Source organism: Myodes glareolus, chromosome 14 (assembly GCF_982192425.1).
Source record: "Myodes glareolus chromosome 14, mMyoGla1.1, whole genome shotgun sequence".
Taxonomy (NCBI): Eukaryota; Metazoa; Chordata; class Mammalia; order Rodentia; family Cricetidae; genus Myodes; species Myodes glareolus.
The window spans coordinates 49,720,099-49,732,537 of record NC_142039.1 but is presented as its reverse complement, the minus strand read 5'-3'; the positions used below and the strand labels follow the sequence as shown (position 1 = coordinate 49,732,537).

At 42.9% G+C, this 12,439-nt stretch overlaps 1 long non-coding RNA gene across 1 annotated transcript; it reads right to left on the bottom strand.

The window, feature by feature from the left end:
• Nucleotides 1–290: 290 nt before the first annotated feature.
• LOC148119862 (uncharacterized) lies at nucleotides 291–6,818 on the bottom strand. The gene is made up of 3 exons (XR_015734936.1): nucleotides 6,692–6,818; nucleotides 1,356–1,440; nucleotides 291–519 (listed from the first exon to the last, which is right to left on the bottom strand). It is a non-coding gene; the product is annotated as an uncharacterized LOC148119862 (long non-coding RNA).
• Between the last annotated feature and the right edge of the window lie 5,621 nt (nucleotides 6,819–12,439).

Below are 12,439 nucleotides of genomic sequence, written 5' to 3'. Positions count from 1 at the left end.
AACCCAGAAAATATAATAAAAGATCAGTATAGACATAAAATCTATTAATAATATATTAGCAAATAAAATTTGGTAACACATTAAACATATATGCCATAATCAAGTAAAGTTTATTTCAGTGGCATAACCCATTGAGTATTCAAAAAAATGAATCAATATGACATTCCATATTAACATACTTTAAAAATACATAATTAGATAAATTAATTAGGAAAAGATGTTTGAAAAATTCTAAACCCACTCATAAAAAAAGACTCATAAAAATATGAACATAAAACTTCTTCAACTTTTAAAAAATTATTTCATTATTTTATTGCATGGGTGTTTTGCATGCATGTATATCCACGCACCATGTGTGTGCCTGTTGTCCTCAGAGGCCAGAAGAGGATGTTGGATTCCCCTGGAACTTGCAGGTACAACCAGTTGTGAGCCACCATTGTGTGGTCTGGAACAGCAGCCAGTACTTTTACCTTCTGAGTCATCTCTTCAGCCCAGAGAACCTCTTCAAGTTGATGAAATCTAATGTAAAGTCTCTAGTTAACAATGCATTTAATAATAAACAGCTTCATGTTTCCACCCAAACATCAGGAACCAGACAACTCTCCCTCAACATACTAGATGTTTTATCCAGTGAAATAAAGCAAGAAAGTAAGACAAAGGAATAGAGATCATGGTGGAAGGAGTAAAACTCTTGCTACTTGTAGATGATACAATGATCTATGTAAAAAATTTCAAGGTATCTATAAAGACTCATAAATTAATCATATTAACAGTAAGATAACAAATCCAGGGATGCTCTAGGCTAGGACTTACAAAAATCAACTAAAGTTTTACTTACTAACAAAGAACATACAAAAACAAATGTAAAATACAGAACAATTATAGTCACTAAAAATAAGAAATGGTTTGCAAATGTGACAAACTGTGTGGAGCTTGCATATAGAAAACTACAAGCTGATAATGAAGGAAATAAAAAGCAATCTAAATAAATGTGAAGACAGGCCCTATGTTAACAGAGTAGATGAACCAGCATAATTAAGATGTCAGTTCTCTTTAGATTGATATACGGGTTTCGGTAGACTAAGTAAAGTTATTTTAAAAATCTATCTCATAATTCTGGGAGCCTGTAAATATTGTCTCCTACAGTAAAAATAAGCTTGTCATGTGTGATTAAAATAAGTGTTTTAGATATAGAGACCCTGTATTAACTTTTCCTGAAGAGATGGGAACAAATGTCTATTTGCCACAGATGAACATCAAATGACAGATCATGCGCAAACAGTTACAGGAGCAACCCCCTTCCCCCGCCAAAAAAACAACTTCATCACGCAAAATCCCACCCCATCACGGATTACCTCACAGAAGCAGCATCATGGAGTTCCACTCTCAATTAACCTCCTACTTCCTAAATATTCCAGCATCTCCCAAGATTCCTTGCATCTAAAGGAGGGAATAAGAGTTGGAATCTAAGATGACTCTTACGGTTCTTCTTAGTAAGTGTTCATAGCACATTCCCATTACTGTAGACCTGACTGCTATTGTGTTTTCTTCTTTAGTTGCCATGGCTACCAGAGCAAAGTCCCAGATGAGAAAAAAAAAGATAACAACAACAACAACAACAAACCAGCTGCCATACGACAGAAAATCATTCATGATGATGATGATGATGATGATGATGATGATGTGTGTGTGTGTGTGTGTTGACCCAAAATATATTTATTTGTGTCCTTATAAGATGTCAGAGGGATATTTGACACAGATCCTCAATACAGCCCTATTACTTTAATTTAAAATGGATCATAGACCTAAATGAAAACAATTCAAAATTCTAAAACTTCTAGAAGAAATTTCGATCTTGGCAAGCTTTCAGGTACCATATCAAAAGCATGATATATGAAATAAAACCATGTTGAATTGATTCTGTTTAAATAAAAATCTCTCTTCAAAGGACGCTCTTGAGAGAATGAGAATATGCACTGGCAGAAACTGTGTGTAAAATGTACATCTGACACAAAACTTCTCTCAAAAATACAAAGAATGCTAAAACTTAACAACATAAAGCAAAGATCACGTTTCTCTTCAGTTACTTCTCTTCTGCTCTGATAGAACACTCTGTCCAAAAGCAACCTGGGGTAGGAAGGGTTTGTGAGGCTTATAGTTCCAGTGGGATAAAGTCTGTAGTGATGGAGAAAGCAGGGCAGCAGGGATGTGAGACCCGTCCAGCAGTCAGAAAAAGATCGCATTTTATCTGCACCCAGGACGCAGAGCGAGAACAGGAAGTGAGGCCAAGTGCCTCCTGCCCCCTCTGATGTACTTCCTCCAGCAAGGCTTGGTCATCTGAAGGTTAAACAAACCTCCCAAACAGCATCATTAACTGGAGAACAAGTCTCCAAATACATGAATCTGTAGGGGCCACTTCTCATTCAAACTACCATGGCAGTGGTAGGGGGAGTAGGCTCTTTGTTGAGGGGTATGCACTTAATAGGGGCAGGAAAGAAAGAATGTTCTATGAGGAAATAATAAAACTTATGCAATTCTGGGTAAAATTGCATACTTCATAGAACTCATCCAATGGGGGACCACGAGAGGGACCTACATGGGGGTGGAAAAATTGTTTGCTGTGACTGACTTATCACAAGTGCTTGCACACTTGAAATCCATTCTTATAAGACTATCGTTAAAAATCTGCCTTCTACTACCCTCCTTTGTCTGCATGTGCACCCATGTGTGTTTGTTCCTTGCAACCATTAGGCAAATTCTCCTGGACTATACAAATAAACACGTCATTTATAGCAACCACTGTGGTAAGAAAGCATCAGAGGGCAATAGCTGCAATCTTTCTATTTTTCTGTGGTCTGACTACCTGCTATTTCTTCCAATGTATTCGAAAACTACTGTGTTGCTTTATGAATTTCATTGTTCTATTTCTGTGAAAGCTTCTTAAATTCTCTCTCTGGAACATGGAATTTTGGATAATCTGAATTCGTGCGCCCTGGCTATTGGTGATTCATTTTGGCTTCAGAATAAACTACCTCTTATACCCTTTGAGAAGAGAGTTTTATTTTACTCTGAAAGCATTCATGGGCAACAACTCAGACCAGTTGCAGAGTCTTGTATGGATCAGGCTGCAGGATGGCCAGGCCTGAGTGTGAAGATGGAATAAGCCATAGAGACAAGAGGGCAGAACTAAGAACAGGAAGCTCCAAATAGCCAGGAAGGTGTCTGGATAGGCAGATGGCGGTAGACTGTGTAAAAGACTTCTGTACCTGCTATGATCAGGCTATGTACTATTATAAGTAACTTCATATTGTATAAAACAGTAGGGTTTTTTGTTTTGTTTTGCTTTGTTGTGTGTGTTTTGCTCTACGTGACTTCATTTACAAAACTGACCACATTTTGAATGGTGGTATTGAGTAGGCAGCATAAAAAGTCAAGCTGAAGCTCTAGGGGCAGTTACAAGTTCCCTGCCTGTTGGTCCTTGGCACACATCAGCTTGGTGGGACCCAGTCATCACTGTGCTAAGTTTTTATCATTTGATGAAGTCCATTAAGGAAGCTACAGCCTTTACTTGGCTTGGTATGTCTAATAAGTTCTTGAGTCTAGTTTCCCTGATGTGATTTTTAATATGCCCACATGCCCCCCTCCAGACTCCTTTCATCCCCAAAACCTTCTAGAGCCCTTTCTCAGGATTAAGTCATATATCAGTCTGTGCTACATGGGTGGTCCTAGACAATCGTTCTACTCAGGGATATGGCCATCTTCCACCTTCAAAATGTGGTTAGTTCTGTAAGGAGTCACCTAGGGCAAGACACACATTGAAAAAAAAACCACATTGTTATATACACTATAGAGTTGCTTATAGTAGTACATAGTCTGATTGCAACAGTTGTAGAGGTCTTACTCCTAATTGCCAGAAGTTGAAGATGTCCAGTAAGCAGAGGAATGAGCAAACAAACGGTGGGGTTCTGCCCTAGTTTGCTTCTGTCACTGTGATCGAACACTGATGGGAATCAACCTCATGGAGGGAAACTGAAACAGAAACCATGGAAGAATACTGATGACCTACTTGTTTCTTCTGGGTCCCTCAGCTGCCTTTCTCAGATAACCCAGGACCAACTGCCCAGGGAAAGCACTACCCACAGTAGGTTAAACCCCTCTGCATCCATTAGCAGTCAACCGTCCCACAGACATGCCCATAGGCCAATTCAATGGAGGCAATTCTTCAATTGTGATTCCTTCTTCCCTGATGTCTCTTGTTTCTGTCAAGTTGACAAAAGTTAACCAGCACATGGGTTTCTACAATGAGACACTATTCAGTGATTTAGAGAGGGTGGGGGTAGTGCTGGAGAGACACATCCTCAGCCAAAAGCACTTGCTGTCCTTCCAGTGGACCCAGAGTTGGTTCTAGCATCCATGTTGTGTGGCTCCTGACTGCCTCTGGCTCCAGATCTAAGGGCATCAGACTCGCCTACATGGGAGGCCTCCACACTGATAAACACAAATACACATGAAAGTAATGAAAGTAAATCTTAAGAGAATGAGGAACCTAAAATGCTGACTTCTGAGTAAAAAAAGCCAATTTTAAAAGACTGCCTATTATGATTCTCATTATATGATATTTTAGAAAAGATAAAACCATAAAAGTAATGAATAAATAAATGGTTTGGGGATATAGAGAGATATGAATAGATTAAAAAGAATTTTTTAGATTTATGACATTTTTAGGGTAGACAATGATATTTTGTCTTTGTCAAAACTTCCTACATTAGTTGAAAATGTTCTTTGGTCAATAAAATAATCCTGAATGATATAAATAGCAGAAAGAATGAACCTTAATGCATAAGTTGCATAAGTTTTCTTTTCTTTTTCTTTCTTTTTTTTTTTTTTTTTTTTGACAGGGTATCTCTGTGTAACAGTACTGACTGTCCTGAAACTTGCTCTGTAGACCAGGCTGGTTTTGATCTTACAGAGATCCATCTGCCTCTGCCTCCTGAGTGCTGGGATTAAAAGTGTGCTCCACCACCACCTGGCGATGCATAAGAATTTTTAAAAATAGGCTGAAAGAACCTTTGATGGAATATAGGCTACAACCAAACAGTCTGAGAAAATGTACGAAACTTCACTGAGGAGTCTAAAGAGAAAGGGTGCTGGTCTAAACAACTCAAAACAAGTGGAAAACCAAAGGAAAATTAACCATGCCTTGTGCCCTGCACTCTAGCTGATAGAGTTGTTTCTGTGAAGATGTTAGCCAGTCTAAAACAGCATGCGTTCTGGAAATTGAACAATTAAAATAGACAACAGGTGCTGGAAGTGGACATACTGTTGGAGGTTGTAGACAACAATGGATAAGGTCAGATGATATATATAACAACAGCTAGAGACACTGATCCAAACCCAGGGTTTGCTTATGTACAGATGATAGACTGGGAATTGTCTTTGGGTGTCTGCACACACACACAGCCACTCTTGTTCTGTTAGCTAAGAATGCCCAGAAGCTGTGTTGCAAGATACAACTCTCGCACCCAGATCTATTCTTTAATTAATGCATTCTTGTGAGAGAGAATAGGAGTCAGGTAGCTTCCTCTTTTAGGAAGTTAGATAAAGGATAAGGGGCCTGTAGAGAAGAAAAGCCTCTAAGAACCGGCAGAGCTGGTTTCCCAGGGAGTTCTCCACAGGCAGGAAGGAGCCTAAAACTAATCTAGGAAAGAGACCTCTGCAAACAAACTGAACTGGAGGAACTCTGCACCGGCGCTGGGCGCTGAACGCTGAAGCTGGACACAGCACCTGAACTAGCTGAACTGCTTCTGCATGCGAACCCTGGACCGGCCGTGAGAGCACAGCTTCTACAGAGTCAAATGCTCTTGCCGTAAATTTAGCTCCGAAGCTACGGATGTTAAAGGCACTGGCTCACTTTGACAAGATGTCTGACCAAGACCACAAGCCCTTGCCCTCCTAGGCTTCAGAATTCTCCCTCTTTGAAATGTGTTTGGCTCTGGGCTTCACCTGAGCTCCTGGCATAAGCTCCCTCCCCTGGGAGTTGCCTCAGTCCAAACTCCACCTTTGAGAAAGTCCACCAAATGGTGACCCCTCCCCAGGGAGGGTCAGGACCACTCCCACAGGCTATTTAAACTGCCCCCTCACCCCCAGAGAATGAACATGTGGTCTTTGGGCTTTACGTGCTCTCCCCGTTTCTCTTCCCCCCACCCCTCCATGTTTTCCCGGGGGCCACCAGGGAGTAAGATCATCTATTACACATGGGCTTCTTTAAATTTGGTTTAATTTGGTCAGATTGGGATTATTTGCATCTGTGGAGAGGTTTGTCTTAAGGAAAATACTTAACAAAATTCTTGGTGGGTTTTTCTCCCCTCAGGTGGGCTCTTCTTGGTTCTATGCTCTCCTTCTTGCCTCCCACCTAGTCACGTTTATTACACCCATTCAGGTCAGAAAAAAGAAGGCTACTGTGCGGAGTGAGCACACCTTAAGAACGACAGGACTTGAGTGTGGCCAAGTCAAGAATCCCAGTGCCTCAGACTCATGGAAACAAGGCCTTTTCCTGGTCTGAGTATAGACAGTGGCCGTGTGTCCTGAAAGTATCAATCACAGTGTCTTAGTCACTGTTCTGTTGCTGTGAAGAGACCCCAGGAGCACTGAAATTCTTGTAAAAGAGAGAATTTAACTGGGACTTGCTTACCATTTCAGAGGGCCCGTCCATTATCATCATGGTGGGGAGCATGGCCCCAAGCATGGCACAGGGGCAGTAGCTGAGTGCTCTATCCTGATCTGCAAGCAGAGAGGCAGGCAGAGAGAGAGACAGACAGACAGACAGACAGACAGACAGAGGACACACATACACACACGAGGTGGGGAGAGATATTGGACCTGGTATAGGCTTTTGAAACCTCAATCTACCTCCCCCCCCCACCCCGACACACTTTCTCCATCAAGGCTACACACCTCCTAATTACTTCTCAAATAGTGCCACTCCCTGGTGATGACAGGGACAGAGAGGGCAGTGGGGGAACCCACACACAGCTTCCTCCTCTGGGGTTTACAGTGGAGGATTACTTCCCCACAGAGGCCCCCTACCAAGATTAGCTCATCTCCACCCACTCCTCCCTGCACCCCCTCATTCAACTGCTGGGACATCTTCATCAGTGTTCAAGCCTCACCTGATCCCAGCTTTCTGTACCTGAGGCTGTTGTTTCTTCCTTCTCGGTTATCCCAGTCAGGTCAATGCAAATTCGCGCAGGTCAAGGCAGCTTTCCAGACAAAAGATCCGAGTTAATCGGGCTGTCTTAGTGAAGATTTCTATTGCTGTGCTAGAACATCATGTCCAGAAACAATGTGAAAAGGAAAGGATTTATTTCAGCTCATCCTTCCCCATTGTAGTTCATCACTGAAGGCAGTCAGGACATGGAACTCAAGCAGGGCAGGACCTGAGGGCAGGACCTGAAGCAGAAGCCATGGAGGAATGCTGCTATGGCTTGTTCTTTCTTGGCTCAGAGTTGGCCCCACCCACAATCATCTGGGACTTCCATCAGTCACTAATTAAGAAAAGGCACTACAGACTTAACCTACAGGCAAATCTTATGGAAGCATTTTCTCAATTGAGGGTCTCTCTCTTTACAAATGACTTTAGCCTGTGTCAAATTGACACAAAGCTAGCTAGCTAAGACACAGGTCCAGATAGTGAGCATAAGGTTATTCAAAGGACCCAGGCTGGAAGTTAAGCTTTGGCCACCTCCCTTACTGTAAGAAGCTGCTTCTCTACCTCAACAAAACTGCGCACACACCCCAGCCACCCCCACTCCGACTGTCACTGCCCTTGTTTGTTAATGTTTGTGGTCATAATACCTGGGACCCATTGGCTCAGATTGGCTTGGATGACTGTTTCCTGCATTCCAGTTATCTGGGCCAAGGCGACCTGAACCAAGAAATAGGCTATTTCACTCTCAGAGAACCTTACAACACTTGGAGACGTAGCTAGTCCTAGGATTGGGACAGGAAATATTTAAGATGTTCTGGGCTCTGCACTGTCTCGGAAACTTGTAGATTCAAGCCTGTTCTGTAATGAAGAGTTTATTTAATTTTTTAAAAAGCAATAAACTATCCTTTTTCTTAAGAGCTAGTATTTATATCAAAGATCTACAAGTAATATTATTGTTATAAAGTCAGTCATAGACATATATCTTATATACAGTGATACAGTATCAATGTTTTTAGCTTCCATTTTGAACCTTCCTCAAGTTCAGACATTGTGCTAAGTAAGAAATAATTCCTGTCCTCTGTAAATTCACATATCCTTGACTTTGTGACCAGATGTCTGCATCTCTGAATGCTCAGAGTTAAAGAACTCAGAACCCTCTTCATTGCAAGCCTTAGGCATGAGACCCAATTCTTTGGACCTATCTTAGCCTGATATTTATGGAGATTGTGTTTGTTTCATTGGTTTTGCTTTCGAACTATTGGTCGGTATTTCACATTTTAAAGAATCTATTGAGAAAACAGATAGCCAAAACTTTAGCAATGTAAGGCCGTCTGGTGCTCTTCCCATCCCTCCCGGTACCCAGAAAGCTGTAGAAGGGTTCCTAAAGAGCCTCTGTGAGTTGTCATTGCCTCTATTTCTGCCAGTGTGGTCTGTCTTCTCTGCTCTTGGTCTTCTCAAGACAGAGAGCAACAGTCCTGTTAGTGCCTGTTATGTGGCTGTCTCTGTCTGGCACTACACAATAAAGAGACCATGACTACTTTACTTAGCATTGCACTATAAACGCTTAGCCCAGAGCCCCAGGGTCAAAAGGTACTCAAGTGATTATTGAATCAATCAACGAGTAAACTCAGTCCCCGCCCAGTGATATTTCCACCTTCTGATTACACCCCTGTGGGTCAGAGCCCACGAAGCCTGGAGCGAGAAAGAAGAGAACCCAAAGATGACTCTCATTGGGTGGGAAAGCAATGAAGCAGAGTTTGAAAATAAAACAAGCACGCAAGAGAGTTGGGAATTGTTGAGGTTTGAAGGAGAAATGTCCCTCTTAAGTTCTTGTATGTAAACACTTGATCTTTAGCTGGTAGCGCTGTTTGGGAAGCTTCTGGAACCTTTAGGAGGTGGAGCCTTGGGGGAGGAAGAACATCACTAGGGCACCTTTGAGCCTGGTCTCACTATGTGTGCGTTCTCTTCCTCTGATTCATGTGTGTGAGTCTGCCTCACGTCTGCCAGGCCGGCCTTGGGCTACCATGCTCTCCCTCTCCATAACTTTCTATTGTCAGATAGTTTCATCACAGCCGCAGAAAAGTAACGAACTTTCTGCCTTCTTTACAGTTTGTAGCTTTTTAAAAACCCAGATGTGAAACATCCTGGGTGATACTTCAAGGTATCAACACATAGCCACTGTATCTAGAACCTCAAGCACCTGCTTTTGTTTCTGGTGCAGTTGCTGGTCTATCAGGGGCTTGCATTGTAACATTTGATCCACCGCCCTGTAACTGGAGCAGAAAAGTATCTCATTGCAGAACCACAAACCAGCGCTGACAGGCATCATTCTTTTTTATAAAAGGCGCATGCGCCTGAGCTCCTGCAGGCGGCTACTGGGCTTCCACCACCTTTCAGATCCTGGAGCCACTTCCCAAAGTCCCTTTTAAGCCCAGGTAAAAGCTCTAAATAGTGTAATCCCATCTGCCCTTTCAGTTTACTGACAGCACTATTAATATTAATTAGTGCTAAAATGGAAGCAGACAACAGTGTGTGGCTTCCCGCGTCACTCATTTTCTGTCTCTTATTTAGGCCACACATGTGGGTGGGAAGGACTTTTGCTTCGGGAATTAGTTAAAAATAAAAAGGATCGTTTTGCATCCCACAAAGAAAAGCAGTTGCCTGTCTGCCCCAACAATCACCTCATACATTCCCATTGCCGTCTGCTGGAATCACAGGCGATTTCGATCCTGCCAACTGGCAACTGTGGATTGCATTTTTAACTCACTGGGGAGTGAAGCAAGGAAAACATTTTTGTAAGGCTGTTTAAAAATTATTTGCAAGGGAAACAATTTGAAAAAAATGTGTGGCCATTTTCTTGATGTTGAAGAAATGCTATATCCAAAGTCCAATTCCAGTGGGCCAATTTTCTTCTGTGAGATTTATGAAGCAAAGGCTGCCAAGCAGACAGAAATCTAAATAGTAACATGTTTCCCTTTAACAGGACTCTAACTTAATAAGAATAATACGCAAAATACCCAGACAGTTTTATAGCGCTGCAGTCAAAGTATCCCACTTTCTCTGTGGAGCCCGAGGGATGACAAATACACTCTTGTATGTCACCACCAGCAGCCGCCTGGTAACTGGCTGTCAGGATGGCCCTGGCTGGCCTTTCAATCTTCCAAAATTAATTGGGAATTTCATTTCTCAATGAGTACGATTATGCCACATCTCTTGGCAAGGCAATGTTTCTACTCAAAAATCCCCCAACTTGGTCTTGGCAGGTCTCAAGTTTGAGAGTAATTCCCTGATTTTACCCAACACACAGCAGATCATCTACGGGCTCTTGCATGGCTTTTCTTTTGATTGTTTTTTGGGACATAGTGTCTAAAGACCAGCAGAGACCCTTCATAAAATCGCAGACTAGGACACTTCAGTATATATCAATATTTTAATCTGTTCCTGCCTTTGACTTTGCCTCTAAGACTTGCTTACATTTTGAGAATGAGCATTTGATCCATTTCTCACACAAATCAATGCAAGAAAGGTCTGTCCCTGTTACAAGGGATTCTGTTGACATTCACCCTTGCAGCTGAGTTAGTCTGTTTTGAGCTTTGATTCAACCTTGCATTGACTCATTCTTGGGCTGTGGTCTGCTTCTGCAGGACTGGCATGCATGCTGCTCTCCTCTCCACACAAGGCCTACACCAACCTATTGCAGCATGCAGCATTCTTATTTCCCAGGGAGAGCAAATGTGACTTCAGAATCCGTCTCAGCACAGGGCTCCTTAGATACATCAGCATCCATTAAGTGATCTCAGCATTGCCACCTACCCACTTTCCAGTCCATTTACTTAGATAATTCAAGCAAATTACCCCTTAAAACAGTTGATTTGGGGGGCGCAACTTTGTACTCCATTAGGCAAAACAAAACAAAACAAAACACCCAATTCCGAGTGCCTCTCTGTCTTCTGCTCTTGCTCCTCCCCAGCGGGCTTAATTTGAGCGGCTAACGTTACCGACAATCTGTGGAAGAGCCATTTGCCTCTTCTGCCAAGTGGATTCCCTGCAATTTAGGGATACCAGACTCTGTCCCCAGCTCCAAGCACAGGCTGAGAACTTTGCTGATGCCCTGCCGATGTGCAGTGACCAAACTGAAAGTATCTGAAGCCAGTGTCGCAGCTGCAGTCCAGAGATCCTGTAAAGGAAGCTACAGGCTTTCGAGAGTCCAGGACGCTCTTATATCATGGGACATTCCAGGCCCGGCCAAAGGCGTGAGTGGAGGCCAGGGCTTCTAGCATTTTAATTGCAATTAGAACCACGAGGCAGCTATCAAAGTGCATTTGCTAAGCCAAAGTTTATCCAAACCCTGGGAATGCCTCAGTCAGCAGAACTGGACAGGAAACCCTCCCGAGAACAAGCTGTCTCAGAAGATTTCCGTTACCTGCTGCTTCTAGTCCGACTGAAAATACCTCCAGGGCAGCCTTTTGCATGGCGGTTTTGGCACTTCTTCCCCCCAGATGGAGCCCAGAAGTGCAAAAGTGCACAGAAATCAAATGTCCTGGGAGGGGAGTTGATTAAATGTTTTCAAACCTCAAAAAAGAAGAGAAATGAAAAAAGATCAGTTCAGGTAGAGTTCATGTTTGGGGGTCAAGCTTGGGGGACCCCTGGGGCTCTTTTGCAGCGAGGCCATTAACCGACTCCTTGGAATTGTACCGTGGAGATCAGACCACGGGTGGCATTGCTGGCTCACAGACGGCCATCTTTGTTTTGTGTGGTCTGTTTGTTACTGAAGGAGCCCAGGATCCGGCTGTCTTCTGCCTTCCAAAGGGAAACGTGAGTCAAGGCACAGCAGAATCGAGCAAGCACCCATTCTGAGTCAGATGCTGTTTCTGTTTCCCACATTTCCTCCAAAAGAACTTCAAATGGCCAACGCCTACAAGGACTGGCCTTTCCTGCCCTGAAAGCAACGCTGCAAGCTGCCTTCTCACACAGCCTTCAGCGGTCCAATGACAGCCTCCCAAGCTGCCAACGCCAGTGGTACTGGCAAAACAAACAAACAAAACAAAAACAAACAATCAAACAAAAGCTCAGCCTGTGTATATTTGCTACTAAAAGCTTCCAAGATTTTGGCCAGCGTTGAGGCCTTTCCAGATGTCTGCAGTGACTGTTTCCAGGATGTACTGCTGTTTTTCTGAAGAGGAAACGCGCTTCATTTTCATTGAGTACAAGAACAATTCTTGAAGAGCCTGC